General features: G+C 29.1%; 1 protein-coding gene across 1 annotated transcript in view; it reads right to left on the bottom strand.

The window, feature by feature from the left end:
- Positions 1–18,848, bottom strand: part of LOC129959964 (cytokine-like nuclear factor N-PAC) — a 51,598-nt gene that overhangs the window by 12,703 nt on the left and 20,047 nt on the right. The window lies entirely within an intron of this gene.

Genomic DNA, 18,848 nt, shown 5'->3' with positions numbered 1-18,848 from the left:
TTGCTAAACAATGGATCGTTCAATGAATGATCGATGACAGGTGCCTCAATCTCAGGAGTCACCCGAACACAAGTCGAACCTAGAGATGCATAATCCACGATTTTTTGAATACCAAATAATTTCGCTATTGTTATTTTTAAATATTTGTTCCAAACATCTGTTATTTCAATCATCTTATTAATTAAAAATTATTACTTAATATTAAATATAAAATTTATTAATTGTAATTAATACTTAATTTACTAAATTAAGTAACCAGTGATTGAATTAATTTATATATTTCAGCTTACTTCTTAAATTTAATTTTTTTTCAAAACTATTTATTTAATTCCTTTATTGGAGTAAACCATTTTCTGAAAAATTTGAATTAAATATATATGTCATTTACTTAAATTGCTTACTTTAGTTCTATATTTTACCAATAGATGGCGCCAGCAGTAAATGGAATATATGCAAAGTCAAGTCACAGGCAATTAAAAAGGATTTGTATGGAATAGTACATCACAGGGGTGTTTGTGGGACCCCAAAAAATCCCCTGAAACTTTTACGGACTTACTACCGGCATTTTGGAGTTTCAAGAAGGGGGGGGGGGGAGAAATGAAAAATTACAATTATGAAGTATTGAATGACCTAATTATAAAAGTTCAATGAATTACTTTTTTTGCAAAATTAATAACCATAAATTTTTAAACATATAAACTACTACATTTTATGCAAATATTTTAAATTACCTGAATTAATTCTTTTAAAAAAAATTATCTAATTTCTGCTGCTTTTTTTTATTTTCTGATATTTTTCACATGAGGTTTCTTTAGAAGCCATTAAATCATATTTAATAGTCTGCACTGCATCTAGGGAATCAATCTTAAGAGAGGTTCTATAGTCAGTGACAAGTGTATCCATTAAGTTGAATGCACTTTCCACTAATGGGCCATGGAAGCAGCTAAGGCAGGCTTTGACCAATTTAGCCAATGTAGGATACTTATAATCATTTGTAAAATCATCTTTTAAATTAAAAACTTTAGACCAATATTTATCAATTGTACACTTGACTTGATTTCCACTTTCATCAGATGTGTAGAGCATTTCTTTGGTGATATCAATATCACTCTGGTATAACCTTATTTCAGCTTCTACTTTTGACTTTTCATTATCACTAAAAATGTGGGACATAAAAGATGATAATTTTTCAAAAGCTAATATTGTACTGGTTTTACCTCTTAGCTCTGGATCTAATGCTGTAAAACTAATTAGATATGAATTTTTAAGGGGTAATTTCTGTTTCATATGCTGAAATTTCTAAATGAAATTCTCTTGCGTACATAAATAAAAAAATATTTCAATAAGCGAAACGAAAAATTTACACGTGCATCAATAAATGAAACTAAAATTTTACACAGCGGAGAAAAAAAAGTTGCGAAGCGATCAATGACAAATAGCTAATACGGCGAAAAATCCCCCTTCTCTACTTATTGGCGCCACGCCAGTAGAGATAAGACCTTCGAACCCAGAGTCACGTTATCGCACATCTGGTCGAACGAAGTCTCCCCCTTTTTTTTCTGCCGCGCCTACATGCCGAAAAGAATCCAGAAGAGAATGTAAGAGAACCGGGGGAATGAGTCATAACTTGCAATAAGGAAAGAACAAAAAAGAAGTTTTTTCCCCCTTTTCACGCATTATCACTGCCTTTGGAGAAAGAAAGGAAAAGTTTTCACCACACACACTGACCTTGCGTTTTCTGCTTTAAAAGCAAACAAAATTACCCAGATCAAAATAAATAATTCATTATTATTCCTACTTCCTTTTGAACGATGATCCCCGGAAATTCCGGGGATCGAAGTTCAAAATCCCCGGAATTCCGGGGTTTCCCCGGAGCACAAACACCCCTGACATCATCAAATGCGAATATCGGAAAGTCAAGGTTACTCTCATGAAGTGGACCATTTAGCTCCCGGTTATCCAATAATCGTTCAGCAACAACTTCATCGGTCTACCGTCGACCGTGGGAATCCGTTGAAGAGTCACCCTCCACAATGTAAAGAATGCAGGTTTACATCTGTTTCAAATACCCGTTTTCTGCATGTGTGGTCCCTTATCTGGACTCACACTAATTGCCCAGATGTCCTTACTTTAAAGGGGTTGACCACCTGGCACTTCTGGAAGCACTTACACTGCGGTAGGGCGTCGCCATTGCTGATACTGCTGTCTGGATGATAATTATGGAGCGTGGGAAAAAGAAACGTCACCATGGTCAAGCAGGGAAGAAGCTGAATCATTACAACTCTCCCCCCCCCCACCTTTGAAAGGGGACTTTTGTCCAGTCTTCGACGAAAGTCACTACCGGGTCGTGGAACCAACTATCCCTTCTTAGAGGTAGTTAGACAATACAAATACATTTAAAAACAATTTACATTAAAACACTATTTTCGCATTAAAATACCGCTTACACATTAAAAATTATCACTGTATTTCCCTTTTTAAAGATCACAGCGGCTCAAATCATCAGCATTCTGATGCTTACTGCCCGGTTTATGTGTGACAGTATAGTTGTATGGTTGTAAAGCCAATGACCATCTCATCAATCTAGGGTTGTTACCCGCAATGGTTTTTAACCAAACTAACGGATTGTGGTCCGTAACAATAGTGAAGTGCTTGGCCATCCAAATAAAATTTAAGCTTCTTTATTGCGTATACTATACTAGCACACTCTTTTTCAGTAGTGCTATATTTCTTTTCCGCGTCTGAAAATTTCTTACTTAGATATAAAATAAGATGTTCCTTGCCTTCGGAATTTAATTGAGACATTACAACTCCCATCCCTACATCCGACGCATCAGTTTGGACTATAAATTTTTTTCAATAATCAGGAGCATGCAAAACGGGTTGCTAAACAATGGATCGTTCAATGAATGATCGATGACAGGTGCCTCAATCTCAGGAGACACCCGAACATAAGTCGAACCTCACTGGTTTGTTAGATCACATGACTTCAAACTAGGGTTTATACAAAAACCGACTTTTTGAAAAACCGGTTTTCAAATTCGATATTACCAAAAAAACCGGTTTTAGCCGGTTTTCGAATTTTTGTCAAAACAAAATTGAATAGGTTCTATTCAATTTTTCCTAGGTCCCTATTCTATTTTTTTTATTTTATTTTAATTTAATTTATATAAAATAACAAAAAACGAAATCAATATCAAAGTCAAAATATAAAAAACAAAATTAAAGATTACATATACATATTACTTTCACAAAATAACGAAAACTCAAACAAAAATTTAAAATAATATTTATATTATTTTCACTAATTTTAATTTCTCCTAAGAAAATAGGATTTTAAAAAACATAAAATATCCACTGAATGGCGGCTAAGTCTCGTTCTTATTTTGGACACAATAATGCCTGAAATTGAAAATACTCGTTCACTAGTTACTGAGTTTGGCATCAAATTACAAATCAAAGTTTTTTGTTCTTTTATTCGATTGTTCAAATAATAAAAATTCAGCTTTCAGTGTCTTTGGATTTGTAAGTTTTTCTTCAGGGTCTTCAAGAAACTAAACAATTATATTATTTCCAACAATTATTTTATGAACTGCTTTCAAATCATTATGTAGATTGCTCGTAGATGATCCTTTGCAGCTCAACATTTTATTAAAATGATTTCAGATTGCCTTGTCTATCCCGAACTCTTTGAAACTATCCCAAACTTCCAAATTACTCATTTTTATCTAAAAATGAAATTAAAGTTAGTGAATAAATAATTTAGACGTTTATTTTACAATTTTATTATTTTAACTATTAATATTAATGCAATTTAAAATAATCTTATCTACACATTTTCTAGGAATTTTGAAAAAAAAAAAGCATTTTGTAATCTAATTCCGATGCTTGCTAAAGACATAATTTATGTTAAAACGTTGGGAAAGAAAATATGGAATATTTTAACACCCTGTGTTTCATTTAAAATTCCATTAAACAGAAGCCAAAACTTCTTATTTTACACTAATTTTTGACAGAAGAAATTTATATAACAAAATTTAAATTTTAAAATGTAAAATAGAAAATAAAAACATAAAAATTAAACATACTTAATACTTACGTTATTTTCACCAAATATAACAACTTTATATTTTTGTTTCCAGTTTTCACCTTCACAATATTAAGCAAACCTGTCGTGACTAGAGACCACATTTCGACAATTTCATTTCATTAAGGGGTGAGACGCGGAATGATGAGCTCATTTGACCGTGGATTTCTCACATTAGATACTTTTTTAGTTCTCTTTTTTTCACGTGTATGTGAGTGTTATGTCATTTCTGACAGCATTTTATTTTAATTGAATATTTCGTATTGATATGGCTAGTTCAAGTGGTGTAAAAAAGCTTTCAGGAGTGGTACGAAGAAAATTTTATATGATATCATTAAATACTGTGATCAAGAAGCAGAAAACGGGGAATTATTTATTCCTTTCACACGTTCTTCGAAACGAGTCAGTCAAATTGCTGAAGTTTCTATTAGCACCGGCTTCATACCGATAGACCAAACATACGACAAGAAGCAAGTGATGAACTTTATCAAACTTTTGTTTCACCTAGAAAAAAATGTGAAAAGGGATGTTCATGAAAAACACGAATTCGAGGGGCAAATGTGCAATGCACAAGCACTGGCCAACGCAACCTCCAACGTTGAAAAAAAAATGCGTTTTCTGCCCGTTGCATAGAATGAATAACAAATCAAATAAGTTCAAAATTAATTTTTACATAATAATATGAATTCTTAAAACCGGTTTTCTTAATTTAAAAACCGGTTTTCGAATGTGACAAATTTACTTTAAAAAACCGGTTTTTTAAAACCGGGTTTGAAAACCGTCAAACCCTACTTCAAACTATATGCATGGGAAATCTGTTGGCTATTTATCTTTCTCTTTGGCAATTAGATGCGTACTTTGACGAAATTAATTTGGGAATAGATATCAGTACTGTAGTATTTTGTTTTTAATTCAGTTTTTTTTTTTTTTTTTTTTTTTTTGTAATTTATAAGGCAATCCTTGTGCACCACAAAGTACAGCACAAGGCTTACAGAAGTAAGTAGAAACAACTACATACATAGATAAAAACAGATAAAAATAAGGAGAAAAACAAGGCGAGGTATTTTATATATACTAGTTGGTATATGTAAAATTGATGCCACTTTTTTTAAGACTTTGACTTAATTTTTTTCACATATTTTAGACCTTTAAATTTTTAATGTATCTAATGTATATTATATCTTTTTTTTTTTTTGAGTTTCTTGCAGAATGAAATTGTATTTTACTTCATAAGTTTGACAGCATTATACTGGGTGTCCCATAAATTTGTAAATACTTTAAAAATTCATAAAAATTGAAGGACTGGGTATATTTGAATGCGGTTTGCGAAACTATTATTCTCATGAAGAGGGATTTTTTTTTGATACAGAAAAACAAATAATTCAAGGGAATTTGTCAATAGAGGGCGCTGCACACAAGCAAATCAGTGCAAATATGCAAATTAAAGTCTTATGAAAGGTAGAGTGAGTGAATGACACATCATTTCTAAAGGTTTGCATAAGATTTGTATTAAGATGTTGACACTAGTGGATAAAGCACTATTGGTAAAGTTGTTTTATGTCAGCAATGAATCGGCGGCTGAAGCCTTACGAAAGTTTAGGACCCAGAAAAGATTGAAGAAAGGTTCAGGTCCGATCACTCCTGCTGGACTTGTTTCCCTAGTACGCTGTTTCGAAGAAACTGGAAGTTTGTGTCATCGGCCACGCAGTGTTGCACCTCGTTTAACAACAGACCGTACCCTCGGTGTCTTTTCGCAAATGGACACTAGCGTCTCAATCGCAACGTAATCCCTATGGGATGGGCGAATCCATCATGAACCGTACTTTTCACAGGTAGGTACGTTTGCCCGAGAGGGGCAGCAGGGATAAACGTTGGCTTTTAAATGTTGAGTTGTAGCTCAACGCTTATCCCGGTTCATTTGAATCGTTTTTCATTGATCACGAGGGAATACGTTGTCATTACTTTAGCATGTGAATGTGGATATAGTTTTCCTCTCTATAAATGTCTATTTTTAAATCACTATTTCTTATCTTTGAAAATGTTTACAAATTTGTTCTTGTGTTGCATTTCATAAACGGATCGTATATAATTTTTAGAAATGTATAAAATTACATTGTGAATGAAGAGGTAATGTGATATTGATATTTAAGTTTCAGTATGTAATATGGAAATAAAGCAAATCATTAACCATTTCATTTTCATACTTGATTTTTTTTTGCCATTATATTACTTTTGTGCTTTGTAGTTTTAAGTAAATGCATGTTAAATTCTTGTAAAGGTAATAAACTAACAGGAATGAAATAACTTATTGAATTTAAATAACACGTTTTGTGAGTAGAAGACATATAACCAAAACTTAATGATCTAGGTCATCTTTATTTTTAAAAAAATAAGTTAAATAACTTTTACACAAATTTAGAAAAATAATTTTATAAAGTGCTTACTGTAAAAACAACTTTAGCACAAAGTTTATTTCCTACTCGGGGTTCATAGTGTAATAAAAGACATAGCATGTTGAGTAGGTATATATTGTAATATTTATTGTATATCAAGTCAAGCCTTTATTCAAGAAACAGTTTTCTTAAAAGGATTCTGATTTTATTAATGTTTGAGTGAGATTTATTTTACTATATTATAAATTTCTGAAATTTTTATTATCACAAGTTGTTTTCCTCTTCTCAATAAATAAAACAAATTGAGTTTTATTACTTAACAGATAAATCTCATTAAATGAGCTATAAAAATATGAACCTTTTTAATGCATGAAATAAAACTATTTTCAATTCATGTTTTATTGATAATTTAAGTTCTTTTGTAACAAATTAGTCCTACATAAATGACACAATTGTAAATATATTTAAAATATTTTCATTTGATGAAGTTATTTTATTAGTTCAATTAGTATTATTTGAAAAATAACATTTTAATAATGTCTGTTAGCAATTTAAAGTTGCAAAGAATTGTATTTTATAGTGATTTCTTTTAAACATAGGACTATTTAAATTCAATTTTCTTATGACAAGTATAAGATTATTTTCAATTACATAAAAGTATTAAAATGTAACTCCCTGCGAATATTTCGGAGGATATAATTTTTTTTTTTTTTTTTTAATACTGGTTTTCTTTAAATTAAGGTTTGTTTTTCTAGTTATTAAGAAATCATGTTATATAGAGTTTCATGTTCATACTTGCAACTTCCTCAGTATATTTCAAAATATAAATATTCTTGAAAGATTAATATAATGGTCTTTTAAAAGATGTTCAGAATATTCACAATATTGCAGCCTGTTACTGACATTCTGAATATAGGAAAGGAATAAATCTCTATTTTTAAAAAATGAAACTACTAAATTTTCCTGTTAATAACTGAAAAAGAAGTGATATTGAACTAATATATTATACAAATATAGAAAGCCTGAATGTTCAGCATGTCACATGTTCTATTTCTAGTAGCACCAATATGTCTCCATGTGAAAACTTTTTTAAAGAGGGTTAGTGGAATTTGGCTTCATTCTATTTAGTCGTAGATGCCTCCAAATGGGGAAAGTTATTTTATGGTCACCCTGTAGTTTAATTACACAAAATTTTTGAAATATGGCAAAGTGAAGTTTTAAAAATTCATTTAAAAAAAGTAAAAATTGGAGCAAAAAAATTATAGTTAGGAAAGAATTAATTTTACCTGCTAAATCATGCAGCAGTTATTTTTTTCATGTTTAGGAGTATGAATATAATATCCTGAAAATTCTACAATTAAATAACAAGCTAATTTTGAATTAAGCAATAACATTTGGAAAAATAGAAATATAGTCAAATATCAAATTCTTATTGGTTTAACAGTATAATATAAACAAATTAAGAATTACTAAAGAAAATAAATAATATATAGCACTGTATTACACAATTTTTTGACTAAACTTTAATAAGTTAATGTCATAACTAGGCAGTTTTTAGAGTGAGGAAAAATATAATGTATCGATTGTTAGCTTTATACAGCTATAAAATGTAAATAAATGTGTTCATGGTAATTTTTTTCAGATTGTTGTTCTGTGACATAAAATCATATTTACAGTGTTTGGGAATGAAGTAATCGTGTTATCTTCCTTTTGTGAATAATTGCAATACTTATTAATTTATTTGAAAAATCTTGGTTGGTTTCATTATAAGAGTCATAAAAAGAAATAGCTATAATATATATAATCCTTATGATGAGAAAGGTTTTATTTGATTTGTCAAAATTTTTCTCATCTCATCTCATCTTAATGCTTATCTTATTGAAATGATAGTGCAAGTTTACACATTACTAAAGTTTCTACTATTTTAATAACAAAACAATGACAAAATGAGATTCTCATCTTACTGTTTATCAAATAAAATACAAAGATATCCTTACCAAATATGAAATCATGATAAAAAGAAATAATAATTAGCAAGTTCACTTGAATCACAACAAGGAAAACTAAAAGCTAAATTTAGAAGAGCCTACAGAAGCAAATTGTTTTTTGAGATGTAATCTAACTGACATTGCTCACAAATGGTAAAATGTTTAGTATGTAATAAAGTTAAATATAATAAAAACGCAATATATATTTATTACGAAAACATTGTGTAATGAAACAAACAGAAAATGGATTAATATTAGTATGAAAGAGAATACTATGCAATATTGAAACATGACATTGTTTTCATATTTGTTATAGTCTGTTCCATCATTCTGTTATGCATTTCATAGTATATATATTCATACTTGTCACATCAGGTGACCAGTTTGTTCATCAGGAACATTGGTTGTATTTGTTTTTGGATAAATTGTTTAGATATAACTTCATATCAATGAGTCTTATCAAATAGTTTAGCATTAAAATTGTGATTTTAACTGACTTACTTAAATATTCTTATTTACTATGTGTATTGTGATCATAAACTTTTCTGATTGAGACTGTTACTTGACATCATGGCACTGTTGAAAATGTAAATAACCCTTTCATCTATCTTCTAAATTTGAGGTATTGTAACTTCACTTTTTCTATTTGTTTTATAAATTGCTCAGATATTAAATATAATACTTCTTTACTTGACTTTCAATAATGGGCAAAAACCATGCGATTAATTACATGATGAAAAAATGAAAACGATTTGGATTTCAGGGTAATAATGTAACATTAAATGTGGGGAGGGGGATATTTTTAAAAAAAGCAAATATTCGTTCTACAATTCAATTGATATAATTAAAAAAATTTCAAACAATGTAAAATTTATGTTTGTGCAGTGATATTTTCAGAAATTATGGAAAAATGGCGAATTTCAGCTTAAAATATTATTTAAAATTTCTAAAAAATCGATCCAAGGTGCACACATCCACCATTCTACATATGTGTCACATTTGATACATGTAGGTCAAATATTTGGCTTGTAGAGCACCAAAATACACACATTCAACTTTATTATTAGTATATAAATATATTTGTTCCACTTTTTTTATAATTAAATGTTTCATTATTCGTTCGTTGAAGCAAGTTATGTATGGGGTGGATTAAAAAAATGATTCCGTTTTTATCTTTATAATGTATTAAAATAAAATAGATAAATATAATAATACTAAATATATATATATATGCAAGTGATACAATAAATGAGTTTGTCTGCATTATCTAACCAATAAAAAAAAAGATATTTACATAAATACTACAGACAACAATTCTGTGCACGATGACTTGCAATTCTGTTATTTGGTTAAATGTTACAAACTGTATTTTGGTTTATATATTATAATTATGCTAAAAACTAGTGAATCTGTAGAACTTCAGCTCTCAAGAATTGAATAAATTTGATGATAGTTAATAGATATTTTATAGAAACTTTTAATTTAATAAATTTAAATAATAATATTTTATAAACTTTCTATAGCAAACAACTTTTTTTTTATTATCTTTATTGAATATAGAATAAGAAATGAAATACTTTTTTTACTTAATATACAAATGAATCTAAATTTTTCAAGGCAGATTTTTTAAAAATTTCAAATGCAATTTAGTTTCTCCATTGGTATATTGTATCTAATTATTAAAATATAGCATTGTAGTTTTATTAGAAACAAAGAATTTTTCAAAAGCATAAAATATATTTCATCATTTGAAGAACTTATTGTGCTATTTGACTTTAAGTGGCAGAAAAAAAACTTAACACAAATTAAAATAATATAATGAAAATAGTTATTTCCATTTTTTTATTATTATTTATATAAAAATATGTTATTTTCTATGAGAAGAAATATTATATTTCTATAATTTTATATTATTTTATTGTTTTACAATAAAAAAAATAATAAACACAAAATAAAGTTGGATGGACACTAGAAACAAAGTCAAGGAAACAAAGTAAACAGAATGAAAGTAATTTGATTAAAACTTGTTTTAAATATTTACATAACAGCTCATTTTTGTGAGGCAGTTAAGAAAATAATATATTTGTTTTCATTAGGTTTACTTCAAAATCATTAAGGAAACCAAAATATGAATGGCTGATAAACATAGATAATATACTCTCAATTAGCATTGGAACCATTGTGCATTATATATGTAATTTTCATAATTGTGCTATAGATATAGGAAAAATATTTATTCACTTAAAATATAGAAATGTTACAGTGTTAAAGAATATAGTAAAAATATTTACAGATTGGTTACAGAAGGCTACACTTAGCTGAATGCCTGCCAAAAATGTCTTTGGTAAGTGGTTAGTGATTAAAAAAAAATAACTATAATTGGTTATTTATTTACTGAATTATATAGGTAATTCTCATAATTTATAAGACTAACAATGAAAAACATTTATACATGAATATTTGACCGAGTTAGTCCAACAAACATTGATATTGCATAATAGGAGATGCTTTGGATGTAGAATATTTTACTATATAACTTTCAAAAATCAAATAATAAAAACAGCAAATTATTTAGCCTGTAACTAAATTGAAATACTAATATGAATTTTTTTTTTTGTCTATTGAATTGATATATTTGGCTCTAATTTACAATGTAAAATTTTAATGAAAGGAATTAACATTATCAAGAGGGTTTTGCAATGAATAGACACATATTAAATGCACAAACTACATATAAAATGCTAAGCAAAATGTGTAAACTTTATTAAGAATGAGAACAACGCATAATATAAAAAAATATTACAACTGAAAAACATAGATACCATAATTACAGTTTCAGGATCAATAAAGTAAAGAAAGCAACAAGAAGGAAAAATTTACCTAAGTATTTTAAACACTAGTATATCTTCTCACAAATCATGTGATGTGTCGCATTTTATCGTTAAAAAACGTTCCAAGATTCAAATTGCCAATACTACAATTGATTTTGAATACTTAGTACATTCTAAAAGAGACACTATGAATCTATGTGTGCAATATTTTACTTGGATTTTTTCTTTTTAAAAAGAATTTATCAAAGCATAATTATTTTTAGAAACTATATAACTGCAACTGGCTAATGGAAAATAAATGTAAGACTTATGAAGTTCCCAAATAATGTCTTAAATTGTGTTTTTATTATATGAGAACACGATATAGTTTTGGGAATGAAATTTTTATTTCAGAAAAAAAATTGGCCAGCTATATCTTTAAATTGGGACTGCAGAAAATGCAAAATATCAGAAAACATTCTAAATCCATTCCAAATTTATTCTTTTTGAGTTTATATTCTGAATTAACAACATTCTAATCATATTATAGAAAATACTTCTACAGAAAGATTATATCAGGAAGCGTATTTTATTTAAAGTATATATATTTCAGATGCTTCAATTTGTCAATGCCTTTTGTGACTATCTATGGTTTAAAAATCCAAATTTTAGTTTATATTACAAAATTGAAATGTTCTCACGTCATATTTTAAATTTAAAAATAGCAGTATACATTTTTTTTTTCAGTTCATGGTAACATATTAAGACAAATAGAAATGTGAAGTTTAGGAATTATAAAAAAAATAGATATACACTGTTCTGGGAATGTAAAGGCAAATATAACCATTGGCAGAATATTTTTTTTCTCAGACTATAAAGATATTATATCCATACAATCATATAATAGGCATATCTTTTTTATTTACTGCAGAAATAGTACATGTTAGATGTAAATGAAAAATATGTTTCCATATTATTCAGAAATTTTTCTGTAAAGGAATGTTATATTACAATTAAATTTTTTTCAAAATCAGTAAATTACCAGTTTTGAAGATGATGTATTAATGGAAACATTCGGCGGGTCAAATGTACTTTTAAATGATTTCAAGATTCATTAATATCAGGAAATTCAGAACCCTATAAAAACAGAATTAGTAATAATAATAATAAAAACAGTAGAAAACAAGTAAAAGCCACCTGAAAATGAATTGTCTGAAATATTGCTTTTGGTAAAATAAATGGTATTTGTATTAAATATCCATTGAATAAGATGAAGGTCACTGAAAAATATGTTTAAAGCTAATATGTCGACAGCTTGCTTGGAAAACGCATCCTTCCACTCCAGCGGAAAACGATTCAATTGAAGCGGGATAAGCGTTGAGCTACAACTCAACATTTAAAAGACAACGTTTATCCCTGCTGCCCCTCTCGGTCAAACGTCCCTACCTGTCGAAAGTATGGTTTGGGATGGATTCGCCCATCCCATAGGGATAGACGTTGCGATTGAGACGCTAGTCAAATGGACACGCTAAGGGAACAGTCTACAAGTGCAGTCAGTAGCGCACGAGAAGTGCCACGAATAACTGGTATACCAAAGACTTCGGTGTACCGTATCCTTCATGGTGTATTGCAATTGTACCCATACAAATTGCAATCGCTACATCAGCTCTTACCAAATAATACAGCTAAGAGATTGGAATTCTCAAATTGGGCTTTGGCGAAAATTGAAGATGATCCGCGATGGCTGCTGAAAATATTGTGGACAGATGAGGCTCATTTTGCTTTGCATGGAGCAGTTAATACCCATAACTGTAGAATATGGGCACATGAGAAGCCCCTGCATTCACTACGGGTTACTGTTTGGTGTGGTTTCACTGCATCCATTATTGTAGGCCGTTTTTTCTTTGAAAAGCCCTGTAAAAAAGCAGGATGGAAGACATGTTCAGTTAATGGAAGAAGTCACTTGGAAATGTTACAGAAGGAAGTGATACCGTCCTTATTGGAACACGATGCCCTTGACACAGTGACATTCATGCAAGACGGGGCACCTCCTCACATCGACACTGAAGTGAAGGCATTTTTGAGAAGAACTTTTACTGAAGAATGGATAATCAGCCGTCACTTTACACATGAATGGCTCCCACGCTCACCAGATTTAACACCCCTTGATTTTTGGCTATGGGGTTACCTTAAGTCTCGGGTGTACCGCCGTAGGCCAACTTCGTTAGTGCAGCTAAAGGAAGCCATTCTCCACGAAATCTCATGCATTCATCCGGATATGCTGTATGATGCAGTTACCAGTGTTGTCTCCCGCTTCCAAACTGTTATTTGTGGTGATGGCGGACACATAGAACAAGTACTGTAGTACTGATGTGATACGCATGTAAACAATTGCTTACATGCAAATAAAAGTATTTTTCCCATAGAATTGTATGTTTTGCTTGTGTTTAGCGCCCTCTATCGACAAATTTTTGAGCTTTTTTTTTGTATGAAAAAAATCCCCCTTCATGAGAATAACAATTTCGCAAAACCGCATTAAAATATACTCATTCCTTCAATTTTTATGAATTTTTAAAGTATTTACAAATTTATGGGACACCCGGTATATTTTATCACACTAGCTTAAAAGCCATACTTTTAATATTTACTTATTGACAAATATGATTAGTTTTCCTTACTACAGAATGTTGAGCTTCTTTTAATTTCATAATAAATATTGGCTTGTCAAGAAAAATGCTCGAAATGATGTCAGAAGAGCATTTGACTGATTGTCCCCTAATGTTTCACCACAAAGTATGTCAATAATGGTAAAAACCACAGATGAAATTTCATGCAATATTTTCGTATAATCATCAACATATCCTAAAGAGGAGAAAGGGAAAGAGCAATTCATGATTTTCTGGAAATGGAACCTTATCGTACTCAGTGCACTGGATAGCAAACCCAAAGATGACTCATAACAGAAAAAGGCTTTAATTTAAAAATCACTAATAAGTTTTTGCGAAGGGTCTCACTCATTAAGAAAATCCTAAACATGCTTTTATTGTAAAAAGGTTAAAGAAAACAAAGCGAAATTTGTGCAGTATTCCTCTTGGCAATATTCAAAATATAAACAATTTAGGAGCAATTAAAATGCTCAAAAGTGCACTAAAGCCATTCTAAAATCTATTCTAACATGCTATAAAAGTGTAACACTAAAACAAGATATTTTCGATCACTGGAGTAAAAAAATTTCAGAAACACCCACTTTCAAGCAATTTGAAATTCTTTATTTTTAATAACCTTTATTCTCATATTTTCATCTCTTAAAAACAGAACTAGTTTGAACAAGGCTGCCAGACATGAAGGCTGCTCGCGAATATTTCTGCTTAAGTAGCGAATATCTCTAATTATAATGAAGATGAGTGTTCGTATTGGCGATCTCCAGATCAAACTGTTAGAGCGAACACACTTCGCCCTTATATAATTTGGAAACTGTGAATGTACACCTCGGGATGAAATTTCCGAAATTTTAATTCGAATTTCCGTTAATTAAAAATTACATAAAATTTTAACATTTATCTGCGATAAAATCCGAAATTATTACAACACAATTTATATAATGTTCAATTTTATTTTTACATTTGAATGTATCGCCAAGAAAATTCATTCTTTGAGGTAAAATTAAGATCTTGAACTTTTAGTGTCTTATTTATTGACATGCTAATTATGGAGGTTTCGCTTCAGCCACATGGTTTATTTTTATTTTAGTAAAGATACTTTTAACCCTTTGCTTTTAGCATGGATCTTTTTAACCTTTTAACAAATCATCATCAATGGGAAAATGCCGTAATGAAATTTAAGGATAACGATGAAAATGTTTAGTTTCAATTCAAAAATAAAATATATTATTTGAAATATGTTAAAATATTTTTAATTTAATTAAAAGTAGGAAAATTACCTGGCACAAAATTTCGTATCATTGATTAAAAGAAGGGCCTTTTTTTTCTAGTCATGTTGGAGTAAAATGTTTTTAGAATTGAGATTGGTCTAGGAAAAGTAATTCAGTAAGCTTATTAGATCAATTTAATCTGAAAATTAACTAATTCTGAAAATTAATAACTAAGAAATAAATCAAGGCATTTCATTTTATTTGAAATAAACAATTGGAAATTCTAAATTTCTGCCTTACTGAAAAACTCGGAAGAATTTATGCCAACTTACATAACTTTATTCAAAAATTGATGAATTTGATGGTGAAAAATACTTCCCATGCCCCTTGAAAGGGTTCATTAAAATTTTAAAGAAATGATTCCCACTGTCCAAAGTATGTAGGTGGTAATTCTATTTCAAACTGTCTGGTCTGAAGAGCGCCAATACAAACAGATAAATAATGACACACACACTCGTTCATCTTTATTATTAACAGAGACGAATGTTTGTGCGTGGCGTCTATTAGAGCTTCCATATATATATCCTAGTGGAATATACATCTTAGAAAGTTAAAATGTGCACTATAGATAATAGGTTTTTTACTTCTGAAAATATTTAAAAATTATTAATTAAAAATTAAATGAGATTTTGAAGTGTTTTTCATCATAACTTTCAAAATTATTACAGATTAAAAGGATTTTTTTGCATCATTTTAAAATTCAAAAGATTTTCTTTTCAATGATTCATTTGTTTTGTACTTCAAAATTTTTTTTTATCTATTTGTAATAAATTCAAAAGCATATATTAAGCCGTTTTAACAGCAATATATTTCACTGTTATAAAATAACTCAAGTCGTTTACAATATTGCTACACATATTTCATCAAGGACATTTTTTTTCACTGTTCAAGATGAAGATACAAAGACATGGCTTATATTTCCATAATTAGTATATTTCTTTTAAAACTGGCTTTTAATATACTTTTAGAAATTTGTTGTAATTGAACCACAATTTAATTTTACAACTAAGCAGTGAAGAAAATTTTTCAACGTTGCATTCATTTTTAAAAATTGTTGCTCAATTTTGTAATATAATTAAAAGTATAACAGTATATGATCGTTCTTATCAAGTCAAAATTGCTTTCTTATTATAATAAGATGAATTGTGGTTGAATGAGAGAAATTTTTATTGAATAAGAGATATGAGAGATCACCTGAGACATTTCAAAAATTCAAAAGAAATATTCAGTATACATAAAACTTTATTGCTGAATGATTCTATTCTCTGTATTTATACATTTAATAAGCCTGATTGGTTTCAACAAAAAAGATTTGACATTAATTGAAGTTTATTCACTCCCTTTAAGGATTTACTATCGAGGAGCTGACAGAAAATTAAAAAAAATATGTAGTACAAAATGGTATAATGCGTCTGAAATGGTATGAGTTATATGACTATCAAAATTTGAAATTTCAAGATGTTTTGCTGAAGAAAACATTTAATTAAAAATTTATATTGACCAGTAACCTCGACATATATGTTGGTCGCCAAAAGCAACTGGGAAGTAATAAGTAAAAAAGATCCATGCAACTGTATTTGCAAAGCTTTTAAATTCATTTTTTTTAATTATTTGTTTACCCCACAGTATGTCGTTGTCCGATAGCAAAATATTGAGAGCTTTGATTCTAACCTAAAAAACTTAAAATTGAGATTTTTTTAAAAATTGTAATTTATTTTAAAACATTTCTTAATATTCTGTAAGAACTTTCTTTAGAGGTATTTAAAAAGTTCCTGTTATAAATGGTTAAATATAAGTCTAAATAACCTGTATTATTTGAGTCAATTTTCTAGGCCAAATTTGTTTGTATCATGGATGTTGCAAAGAAATATTTTGACAGTTATTTTTATTCGTTGCAGTCATAAGACGCATCAGCTGCATAGTCCAGGTATTTCAGCATTACTGAATAATTGGCCAATTAAATATTGAAAAAGATATTTAATTAGAAAATTTTAATTATGCAGATAAATACCGAAAATCGATATCTCTGAAAGTAAGATATCGTACGAAATTCTCTAATTGCACAATATTTTTTTTTTTTTTAGTACTGAAGAAACAAAATTGTAACGTAGTGTTACTTATCGCAATTAATGCTTTAAACACGCATTTTAAAATATAAAAATAAATTGGCAATGCGCTGAAAGAATTTTTTTTAAAAATGAAATCGCTTGTACGTAATTTCGAGAAATAATTTCACAGTACTACGGAATAAAAGATTTTGAGAAACATATTACAATGAAAAAAATATTAGACAAGCACTTTCAATTTATAAAAACTAGATTCTTATCAAATTAAACATGATAATTATTTATTCCTAACATAAATTTTATGTAAAGTTTTATGAAATCGAAAAACCTCTGAAAAAATAATCACATTTTCTGCATTTTCAATAGATGTATTGTCAATCTCTTCTTAAACACTGAAAGAAAAATGCTCTTACAAATCGAAAGACTGCAATAAGCAACACCTGTCACTCACAACAAGAGATATGTTAATCACTTCCTCCCTGCAGCGCTGAACTCGCGCAAAAAGGGAAAAGCAATCCTTTTGACCAAACCCTGACATTTTAAAGAGTAAACCTGTTATTCAGGCGTGCCGCTTTCGGTAAGTATAGAAATCTGAAAGCCGCCGACAGGAGGGTTAACTAAGTAAGTTTACAATTTTATACAAACATCAAATAGTACCATGAATTACAGAATATTTTTTCACAAACACTAAAACTAAATTATTACAAATATTTCTTTTTAATAAATTTCTTTTGAAAAATCTTACTAAAAGACTTTCATCGCATATTTTAATTTATATTACTGATAGTAGTGTGATTACATAAGTGAGACAGAAAAAAATTTATTATATTGCTACTTCAAAAAAAAAAAAAAAAAAAAATTCAATTCCTCGAAAGAAGGTTAAGGTAAACAAATCTAGCAATATAAAAAAATCATGCTAATTTTTATTAAATATGCAAATAAAAAGGTGTTTCTTTTTAAAGGAATTTTTTTTTCAAACCCTTTCAATTCGTTCGAATTTTCACTAATAACTTTTCCACACACATTATATTTTATTACTAGTGAAAAATTTCTTGCTAGTCAATCAAGTACATTAACTTTATATTTAATTTCAGCAATTTCTTTTCCCACAAAGAGATCAAGAAATCAAGCTTTCTTTATGCCATTGACAATAATTTATTTCGCTATCTGTTTTCCCCAAACTAGCCAATATTTTGAATGGGCTGATGTTACTAACATTCTCATTTCTCTAGTAATGCTTACTCTATAATTAAGGATGTAATCAGATTACATGTTGTCAAACTTATGGTGACGAATAAATTAAAGGAATTTATAGAGGAAACTTAGAACCGACTATTGTGACGGCGGGCCGACGTTCCTTTATAAAAGATGGAGTGAACTATAGAACACTCGATGCCAACAACTACTCATCATGGCGAGATGATATCAAGGTGTTGTTGGTGGAAAGGAATTGTTGGCAGATCATGATTGGATCTGAAATTAAACCCGATGAAACAAAATGTAAGGAATTAAAAGACTTCTACTCTAAAAAAGATAAAGCATACAGTGCTATATACCTGAACATATCTAAGAA

The sequence above is a fragment of the Argiope bruennichi genome, chromosome X2 (genome assembly GCF_947563725.1).
Source record: "Argiope bruennichi chromosome X2, qqArgBrue1.1, whole genome shotgun sequence".
Classification (NCBI taxonomy): Eukaryota; Metazoa; Arthropoda; class Arachnida; order Araneae; family Araneidae; genus Argiope; species Argiope bruennichi.
The sequence above is the reverse complement of the archived record's forward strand: the minus strand, read 5'-3'. Positions and strand labels throughout refer to the sequence as shown.